This window comes from Lichenostomus cassidix, chromosome W, assembly GCF_008360975.1.
Source record: "Lichenostomus cassidix isolate B80296 chromosome W, HeHo_3.0, whole genome shotgun sequence".
In the NCBI taxonomy this organism is placed as follows: domain Eukaryota; kingdom Metazoa; phylum Chordata; class Aves; order Passeriformes; family Meliphagidae; genus Lichenostomus; species Lichenostomus cassidix.
In genome coordinates, this window is record NC_139510.1 from 12,539,922 (window position 1) to 12,550,449 (window position 10,528).

Here is a 10,528-nt window from a genome sequence, read left to right on the forward strand (position 1 = left end):
CATTCTTGTGAAGCACAACAAACATATTTCAACCAACCACCACACACCACAATGGGAACATGTGCTGGTTATATAACTTGTTTTCTAGGGTTCTCTAACTTGTTTTTCACCTCTAGTTTAGCTGAGTCATTCCCAGAATGCTTTTCTGGTTAGCCAAAGTAACAGGACTGAACAAGGATTTTACAAGGGTAACAAGGCCCTCATCTCACAAGGTTTTATTTATCCGCTACAAAAGACGATCCTGCTAGATGAGAAGCTGAGGTTTGTATTGTTATTAATCGAACTGCTACAAATGGTGCCCCGAACTGGGACTTAAACAATGAATCTCTGGTAGCAGCGCCGCATTGGAACTGAGCTGTGTGTGCAGAGTATCCCTGACCCTTCATCTCAACTTGCTGGACAGGTGAGATGCGAACGTGAAACTATGGGACAGTCTATGTCCAACAAGTGTAAGCTTTATTTAGAAATTTTACAGAGAATTTTAAAAGAACAGTGGTTTTAAACCCCAAGAGCTAAGTTAGCTACTTCATTAATATGGTTGAATAGCAATTCTAATGTATCCCCCCCCCCCCGGCTGTCACTGACAATATGTTAGTGTCTCAGTTTGAGACAAATTGGGGGGGGGGGGGTGAATGCTCCCAAGTTCCAGTGAGCCCCTCTCCCACCCGGGCCCGGAAATAATTTCCTTAGAGGAAAGTGAAAAGGAAAAACCTGTTTATTTAACAACATGAAACAAAATGCCCACAAGGCATGGGAAAAGGGAAAAAGACTTATTAAACCTGAGTAAACAGCTGATGGATTCAGTGTCCTTTTTCCTTTGGGCATAGCTTTTCCCTCCAGGTGGTCCTGGAGAGCCAGGCGGCGTCGCTCTGGTGGCTCCCCTGGAGGATTCTCACCTACCGTCCTCCTGGGGTATCTTCTCATTCTCGGACAAGAAAGCAAGTGTTAAAAAAGGTCCAAAAAGGAGACGAAGAAGAAGCAGTCCCAGGGAAAAGCTTCTTGTTAGCTAACAAACCAAGCAGTAAGCCAAAGCAAGCAACCTAGCTAGCAGCAGCTGGAAGCAGGACCCAGGAATGCTGCTCCCTCCACGTGCTCAAGGCCGAGAAACCTGGGGGAGGGTTTCAAAACAACCTGTGCTAGCAGAGCTTCTCTCGGCTGCTGGACACAGTTTTAAAGCTACAAGAATCCATTTCTGGGCATAAAGCAGATGATAGGAGATACAGGATTAGCAAAACATAACCCCATGACATTCCACCCTTTATTCCATATCATCAGCTTAATGCCCAAACTAATATATATCAACTCTAAACACATACACATACGCACATACGCACATACGCACATACGCACATACGCACATACGCACATACGCATATACGCATATATACATATAAAAATACTAGCAGTGACATTCAGCAAGCAATGGTAAATAGGAATCCCAACATTACACATGGTTCTCACCCAAAATCAAATCTTCCTGAGGTAAACATTGTGTTTCTCCATCCTTCTGCATTACCCACCATGTGCACCCTGGTTCCTGAGCAAAAACAGCCCCATGGATGGGTTTGTCTTTACTCAAAGCAGAATTAATCCAAACAGTCTTTCCTAACAAACCTCTGACATGCACTACTGGGACCTTGTCTCCATCTGTTTTATGCAGGGGTTCAGATTGGGCAGGGCCTGCTTGGTTGGTGGAGCCTAGGGTGTTAACTAGCCAGGTGGCCTTTGCTAGATGCTGTTCTCAATTTTTGAAAGATCCCCCATCCAGTGCCTTCAAGGTGGTTTTTAACAGACCATTGCACTGCTCCACTTTGCCTGCAGTGGGTGCATGATAAGGGATATGGTACACCCACTCGATACCATGATCTCTAGCCCAAGTGTTTATAAGGCTGTTCTTGAAATGAGTTCTGTTGTCAGACTCAATTCTCCCTGGGGTACCATGCCTCCACAGGACTTGCTTTTCAAGACCCAGGATGATGTTATGGGCCATAGCATGAGACACAGGGTAAGTCTCTAACCATTCAGTGGTGGCTTCTACCATTGTGAGCACATAGCGCTTGCCTTGACAAGTCTGGGGCAGTGCAATGTAGTCAACCTGCCAGGCCTCACCATACTTGTACTTGGACCACCTTCCCCCATACCACAGGGGCTTCACCTGCTTGGCCAGTTTGATTGCAGCGCGCGTTTCACAATCATGGATGTCGGAGTTTGGGGAAGGCCTTAGAATTTTTCTCCATCACTGTTACTAAGCAACAAATAGTTGGGTGTTTAGAGCCATCAAGTCTTTTGTAAAAGACAAAAGGTGTGCTTGGGCAGGTGTCTTGGATTGCTGATATGATAATCCTTTATCCCCTATCGTTGGCTTATATGCCCAAGAAAGAAAAAAATGTGTGGTCCTGTCTCTTTAACTGCACCCAGCCGCAGAGAGAAACGCGGGTTGTTTTGAAAACATTTTCTCCAAGCCTTGCTCCGGGGGAGGATTCGTCGCCCGGCAGAGACTGCGTGCTGGACGGGGGTCGGAGTGAGCTCTGTTCCCGTTTTTTTCCATTCTTCTTCTTTTTTCCTCGTTTGGACCCCTTCTCTTCGATCTGCTTTGCCACCCGGAGACCCAGGAGGGCCAGAGGACAGCAGAGCTCTCCAGGGAGCTCCACCCGGCCCCGGGTGGGGGGCGAGGAGGAGAGGGACTGCGTCTGAGAAAAGGACTTTTTATTCAGGTTGAATAACTGCCTTTCACCTTGTTTTCCCCTTCCCCTGTGCCTTGTAGGGCACTCTGCGTGGTTTTGTTAAATAAATAGTTTTTTCTTCACTTCCATCTAAGAGGTTCTGTTGTGGGTGGGGGAGGGGGTGTCGGGGCCCTTCGCTCTCGGAGGAGAGAGAGTCTTATCATTAACCCGGGACATATTTGGCGCCCAACTTACGGGGCCTTCATTACTTGTTCTACACCTTTTGTGGGGTTAGAGAAAGTGAAGAAAAAACCCTAATAATTGCATTCTGGTTTTAAACGCTTGGTATTGAATTACAGCCATCAGTAGTCACTATGCTGTTTGATGGGAGGTTGTTTGATGTAATACTGTCTGTTTGGCACATAGGTTTGTTTCCCTACCAACAGGTAGGGGCAATCCTGTCCCTAATGTATAATTTCCACCAATCAGGGACACGACTCCGGCTTGTTATAGTAATGTGTGTGATACTGACGATCTGTAAGAAGGTATGGGAAACAGTTAAAGATGTACATGCTCTGTTAGTTTCCTCCTCTAGGTTTAGTAACCTGTTTTGGAGTTTTGTTAGTAATATTACCCAACCTGTTAGAGAAGTAGAGGGTGAAGCTTCCTGGCTCCTCACCCATCTCTTTCCCTTTAAATCTGGTATATCAGCTTTTGAGAATATTCAGTTTCCCCTGGATGTTAAAGAGACCATTAACAGGTGCTTTACCTAGGAGTTTCCGTGTATATGATGTTCAGTGTTACCAGAATGAGGGCTGAGAAGTCCAGAGGGGCTGAGCAGGAGCAGGCACCTAATCCAGATGTGAGGAAATTTGAATGGTGTGGAGTATGGGAGGACATAGGTAAAACTTTAAAGAAATTCTCTGATCCAATAGACTGGGAATTTCCCCCTGGACAAATCCCGAGACCAGCTGAGGTGGGGAAGTATCTGAAAGAGAAGTGCAGAGACAACTGCAGTGCAATATGTTGGGCCCTGGCATATGCTTATCATACACTGTCGGATATTATAGAACAGGAAGTAAGGGAGCCTAAGCCAATGGCAGTTGCTCCTATTACAAGGAGCAGGAAAGCCCAATTTAAGACTGATCGCCCAGATGACAGTGGGGAGGGACCCTCAAGGCCAGCAACTGAGTCAGAGGTCATTGTTGAATCCATGAATGTGAGAGACCTTCACAGCCTAAGAAAAGATTATGTCCAACGAGATGATGAATCTGTGATTAGTTGGTTAGTCTGTCTTTGGGATGCTGCAGGCGATGTTACACTTCTAGATGCTACTGAGGCAAGGCATTTAGGGACTGTGTCACGTGACCCAGATATCAACCAAACTATACGAGATGGGCCTGACTGCAGCAGCCTCTGGAGACGAGCTATCAGAGCTGCGAGAGACAGATACCTACATCCCGACGATCTCTATTCGCAACAAACCCAGTGGAGAACCATAGAACAAGGGATTCAACGCTTGAGAGAAATGGCAGTGGTAGAAATTGTCTTCCCAGAGGACATAGCAAACCAAGATCCGATTATAGACCCAGATAGGATAGAATGTACACCTGTGATGTGGCGGAAACTCCTAAAGCTTGGGCCATCAGGGTATGCTTCTGCTTTAGCCATTATGAAGCAAGATGACGGGCATGAGACTGTGCGTGATATGACAAGGAAATTCCGAGCGTATGCAGATGTCGTGCATAGCCCAATGAATGCAAGAATCTCAGCTGTGGAAACAAATCTGCAGAAACTAGAAAATAAGATAGAGAAGAATCATGAGAAACTCAGTAAAGAGATTAAAGACAGCCTTCTCCAAATTTCAGCAGTACAGACCAGAGGTTCTGCTACCCCACGCAGACGCTCCTCAGCTATGAGAACTGGATATATCCCTCGACATGAGTTGTGGTATTTCCTGTGTGACAGTGGGGAAAACATGAACAGGTGGGATGGACAACCCACTGCTGTCCTGGCACGACGAGTGCGTGAATTGAAGGAGGGCAAGACTCAGAGAAGGAACTCCACCAGAAGGGACGTAGCTCTACTCAATATGTCTGATTCCGTTGAAGGAACCTCTAACACAAATACCCACCATGGTTAGAGGGGCCCTGCCTCTAGCCAGGTAGAGGCCAGGGAAAACCGAAATTTTTGGACAGTGTGGATTCGGTGGCCTGGCACATCAGAGCCACAAGAATACGAGGCTTTAGTTGACACTGGTGCACAATGCACGATAATCCCATCGCGACATGTGGGGACAGAACCTATTTCTATTTCTGGCATTACAGGAGGATCACAAGACTTGACCCTCGTGAAAGCTGAGGTGAGCCTGACTGGAAGAGAGTGGAAAGAACATTCCATTGTGACTGGCCCAGAGGCTCCATGTATTTTTGGTATAGACTTCCTCCGAAATGGATATTTCAAAGACCCAAAGGGACTCAAGTGGGCATTTGGGATAGCTGCTGTGGAGACAGAGGGCATAAAACAATTGAACACCTTGCCTGGACTGTCAGAGAACCCATCTGCAGTAGGACTCCTGAAAGGGGAAGAGCAACAAGTACCAATTGCAACCTAGATTGTGCACCGCCGACAGTACCGGACAACTCGTGATGCCGTGATTCCCATTCACAAACTAATCTGTGAGCTGGAGAGCCAAGGGGTGGTCAGCAGGACCCATTCATCCTTTAACAGCCCCATCTGCCTGTGCGAAAATCTGAAGGAGAATGGAGATTGACTGTGGACTATCGTGCCTTGAATGAGGTGACTCCACCTCTGAGTGCTGCTGTGCCAGACATGCTGGAGCTCCAGTATGAGCTAGAGTCCAAGGCAGCAAAGTGGTATGCTACTATTGACATTGCAAATGCATTTTTCTCCATTCCTCTGGCAGCAGAGTGCAGACCTCTGTTTGCTTTCACCTGGAGGGGCGTGCAGTACACCTGGAACCGATTGCCCCAGGGGTGGAAACACAGTCCCACCATCTGCCATGGACTGATCCAGGCTGCACTGGAAAAGGGTGGGGCTCCAGAACATTTGCAATACATTGATGACATCATTGTGTGGGGGGACACAGCAGAAGAAGTATTTGAGAAAGGAAAGGAAGTAATCCAGATTCTCCTGGAAGCCGGTTTCGCTATAAAAAAGAGCAAAGTCAAAGGGCCTGCCAAAGAGATCCAGTTCCTAGGAGTGAAGTGGCAAGATGGACGGCGTCAGATTCCTACTGAGGTTATCAATAAAATCATCACAATGTCCCCCCAACCAACAAGAAGGAGACGCAAGCTTTCCTAGGTGCCATAGGCTTTTGGAGAATGCACATCCCTGAGTACAGCCAGATCGTGAGTCCTCTCTACCTCATAACCCGCAAGAAGAACGATTTCCATTAGGGCCCTGAACAGCAGCAAGCCTTCACCCAGATCAAGCAGGAGATTGCTCATGCAGTAGCCCTTGGCCCAGTCAGGACAGGGCCAGAAGTAAAGAATGTGCTTTACTCTGCAGCTGGGAGCCATGGCCTGTCCTGGAGCCTTTGGCAGAAGGTGCCTGGTGAGACCCGAGGTCGACCACTGGGATTTTGGAGCCGAAGTTACAGAGGTTCTGAAGCCAACTACACCCCAACAGAGAAAGAAATCCTAGCAGCATATGAAGGAGTCCAAGCTGCCTCAGAGGTAATTGGCACAGAAGCACAACTCCTCCTGGCACCTCGACTACTGGTGCTGGGGTGGATGTTTAAAGCAGAGGTTCCCTCTACTCATCATGCCACCAATGGCACATGGAGCAAATGGATTGCCCTTATCACACAGTGCGCCCGTATGGGAAATCTGAATCGCCCTGGGATTTTGGAAATAATTACAAATTGGCCTGAAGGTGAAAATTTTAGTCTGACTGAGGAAGAGGAGCTGGAACAGGTGACCCGTGCAGAGGAAGCCCCACCATACAACCAACTGCCAGCAGATGAAACACGCTACGCTCTTTTCACTGATGGTTCCTGTCGTCTTGTAGGGACCAAAAGAAAATGGAAAGCAGCTGTGTGGAGCCCCACACGACGGGTTGCAGAAGCTAGGGAAGAAGAGGGGGGATCGAGCCAATTCGCTGAGCTCAAAGCCGTTCAGTTAGCCCTGGACATTGCTGAAAGAGAGAAATGGCCAAAGCTCTACCTTTATACTGATTCATGGATGGTAGCCAATGCTCTGTGGGGTTGGCTGGAAAAGTGGAAGAAGGCTGGTTGGCAGCATAGGGGAAAACCAATTTGGGCAGCTGAAGAGTAGAAAGACATCGCTAGTCGGGCAGAGAGACTACCTGTGAAGGTCCGCCATGTAGACGCCCATGTCCCCAAGAGTCGAGCTAATGAGGAACACCGAAACAACGAACAGGTAGATCAGGCTGCAAAGATAAAGGTGTCCCAGGTAGACTTGGATTGGCAGCATAAAGGAGATTTATTCCTAGCTCGATGGGCCCATGATGCCTCAGGCCATCAGGGCAGAGATGCCACCTATAAGTGGGCCCGAGACCGAGGGGTGGATCTAACCATGGACTGCATCTCTCAAGTTATCCATGACTGTGAAACATGTGCTGCCATCAAGCAAGCCAAGCGGGTGAAACCCCTGTGGTATGGTGGAAGGTGGTCAAAATATAAGTTTGGAGAGGCCTGGCAGATTGATTACATCACACTGCCTCAAACCCGCCATGGCAAGCGCTATGTGCTCACAATGGTAGAAGCCACCACTGGGTGGCTGGAAACCTACCCTGTGCCTCACGCCACTGCTCGTAACACCATCCTGGGCCTTGAGAACCAAGTCCTGTGGAGGCATGGTACCCCTGAGAGAATTGAGTCAGATAACGGAACTCATTTTAAAAATGGCCTCATAAACAACTGGGCTAGAGACCATGGCATTGAGTGGGTGTACCACATTCCCTATCATGCACCAGCCGCTGGCAAAGTGGAACGGTATAATGGACTGTTAAAAACCACCCTAAAGGCATTGGGTGGGGGAACTTATAAGAATTGGGAGCGACATTTAGCAGAGGCCACCTGGTTAGTCAATACCCGTGGCTCCATCAACCGAGCAGGTCCTGCCCAATCTGAGCTTCTACATACAGTGGATGGAGATAAGGTCCCAGCAGTACATGCCAGAGGCTTGTTAGGGAAAACTGTCTGGATTGATTCTGCCTCACATAAAGACAAACCCATCCGTGGGGTTGTCTTTGCCCAGGGACCTGGGTGTACTTGGTGGATAATGCAGGAAGATGGAAAAACACAATGTGTCCCTCAGGGAAATTTAATTTTGGGTGAAGGCCACATGTAAGGTTGGGATGGCAACATACCACCGTTCACCGTTCGTGACATTATTTGTACATAGTTATGTGTATATATGTATATATGTATATATGTATATATGTGTATATATATATGTGTGTGTTTGAAGTTGGAAGATGTTAAGGTGGGCCTTAAGCCAACGCTATGGAATAAGGGGTGGAATGTCTTGGATTGATGATATGATAATCCTTTATCCCCTATCGTTGGCTTATATGCCCAAGAAAGAAAAAATGTGTGGTCCTGTCTCTTTAACTGCACCCAGCCGCAGAGAGAAACGCGGGTTTTTTTGAAAACATTTTCCCCAAGCCTCGCTCCGGGGGAGGATTCGTCGCCCGGCAGAGACTGCGTGCTGGACGGGGGTCGGAGTGAGCTCTGTTCCCGTTTTTTCCATTCTTCTTCTTTTTCCTCGTTTGGACCCCTTCTCTTCGATCTGCTTTGCCACCCGGAGACCCAGGAGGGCCAGAGGACAGCAGAGCTCTCCAGGGAGCTCCACCCGGCCCCGGGTGGGGGGCGAGGAGGAGAGGGACTGCGTCTGAGAAAAGGACTTTTTTAATCAGGTTGAATAACTGCCTTTCACCTTGTTTTTTCCCCTTCCCCTGTGCCTTGCAAGGCACTCTGCCTGGTTTTGTCAAATAAATAGTTTTTTCTTCACTTCCATCTAAGAGGTTCTGTTGTGGGTGGGGGAGGGGGTGTCGGGGCCCTTCGCTCTCGGAGGAGAGAGAGTCTTATCATTAACCCGGGACAGCAGGGCAGGGTAAGGGAAGAGCCGGTCCTTGGAACGCTCTCTCGTGGTTCGGACGCTGAGAGGAGAGGCTGCTCTTTGCTTTTCGGCTGCAACCAGAGGAAATCCAACTGTGCCCTGTTTTTTCTTCTCCTGGCTGGGTGAGCTTTGATTCAACCTTTTTTCCCACTGGGAAGCGCACGTTTCCCCAGGCTGCGTTTTCTCGCAGCTGCTGCTGGGAGAGTCCGGCTGCCTCTGCTGCCTGCCCCCGCCCTCTGCCGCATGAGACCGCGGCGTCTGCTGTGACTGCAGAAAATCCTTGCTACCTTGCTAGCTAGCCGGGGAGAGAGCCAGCTCCTACCCCTGCTGCCCTGCTTTCTCGCTGCTCCGAGCTGCTTCGCAGCCCTGCATGCTTTTCAGCCTGCCCGCCATTACCAGCTGTGTGAGGCTGACCTGACCCTGCGCTACAGCGCCACCTGCAGCTGCTCGGGAGTCATCGCACCTGCCCTGCCCAGCCGGGAGCTCAACAGCGCCCCTGCTGCTTGCAACCATGATTACACCACACGGGAAAAGGCTTGGCAGCTCACAAGTCATCTGCTATTGGTTTTCTGGTTCTAGTTGTGGTTGCTATTATTGTTATTGCTTGTTTATAGATACTAGTAAAGAACTGATATTCCTTTTTTCCCATACCTTTGCCTGAAAGCCCTTGATTTTCAAAATTAAATAATTCGGAGGGAGGGGAAAAAATCACATTCTCTGTCCTAAGGGAGGGTTCAACCTCTCTTGGCAGACACCTGTCTTTCAAACCAAGACAATGGATAACCTGGGAGATACTGTACATGGTTAGATCCACCTCTCAGTCTTGTGCCCCCTTATAGGTGGCATTTCTGCCTTGATGGCCTGAGGCATCATGGGCCCATTGAGCTAGGAACAGCTCCCCCTTCTGTTGCCAATCTAAGTCTATCTGTGACACCTCTATCTTTGCAGCCTTATCTACCTGTTCATTGTTTCGGTGCTCCTCATTAGCTCGACTCTTGGGGACATGGGCATCTACATGGCGGACTTTCACAGGCAACTTGTCTACCTGAGTGACAATGTTTTTCACTCCTCAGCAGCCCAGATTGGTTTTCCCCTATGCTGACAGTTGGCCTTTTTCCACCTTTCTAACCAACCCCACAAAGCATTGGCTACCATCCATGAATCAGTGTAGAGGTAGAGTTTTGGCCTCTTCTCTCTTTCAGCAATGTCCAGAGCCAACTGCATGGCTTTGAGTTGAGTGAGTTGGCTTGATCCACCTTCTCTTTCAGTGGTGTCTCGGTTTGAAAGACAGGTGTCTGCTAAGAAAGATGGAAACCTCCCTTAGAATAGAGAATATGACCACCCTTCCCTCCGAATTATTATAACTTTGAAATCAAGAGCTTTCAGGCAAAGATATGGGAAAAGGAATAACAGTTCTTTAGTAGTATCTATAACGAAGTAAACAAGCAACAACAGTAGCAACAACAAACAAAAACCAGAAACCCGGTGGCAGATGTCCCTGGCCTGCCGAGCACTTTCCGATTTGGTGCAGTCATGGTCACAGCCAGCAGGGGCGCTGTTGAGCTCCCAGCCAGCCAGGGCATGTGCAATGACTCCCGAGCAGCTAGGTCAGCTCCTTGTCTTACGTGGGTAATGGTGGGCAGGATGGATGGCAGGACGGCGCGCAGCAGGGAGCTAAGAGCAGTGAGCTAGAGCCGCAGGAATGGCTCAGCTGGGCTAGCCAGCAAGGTGGCAGAAACTCTGCAGTTCGTTCTGACA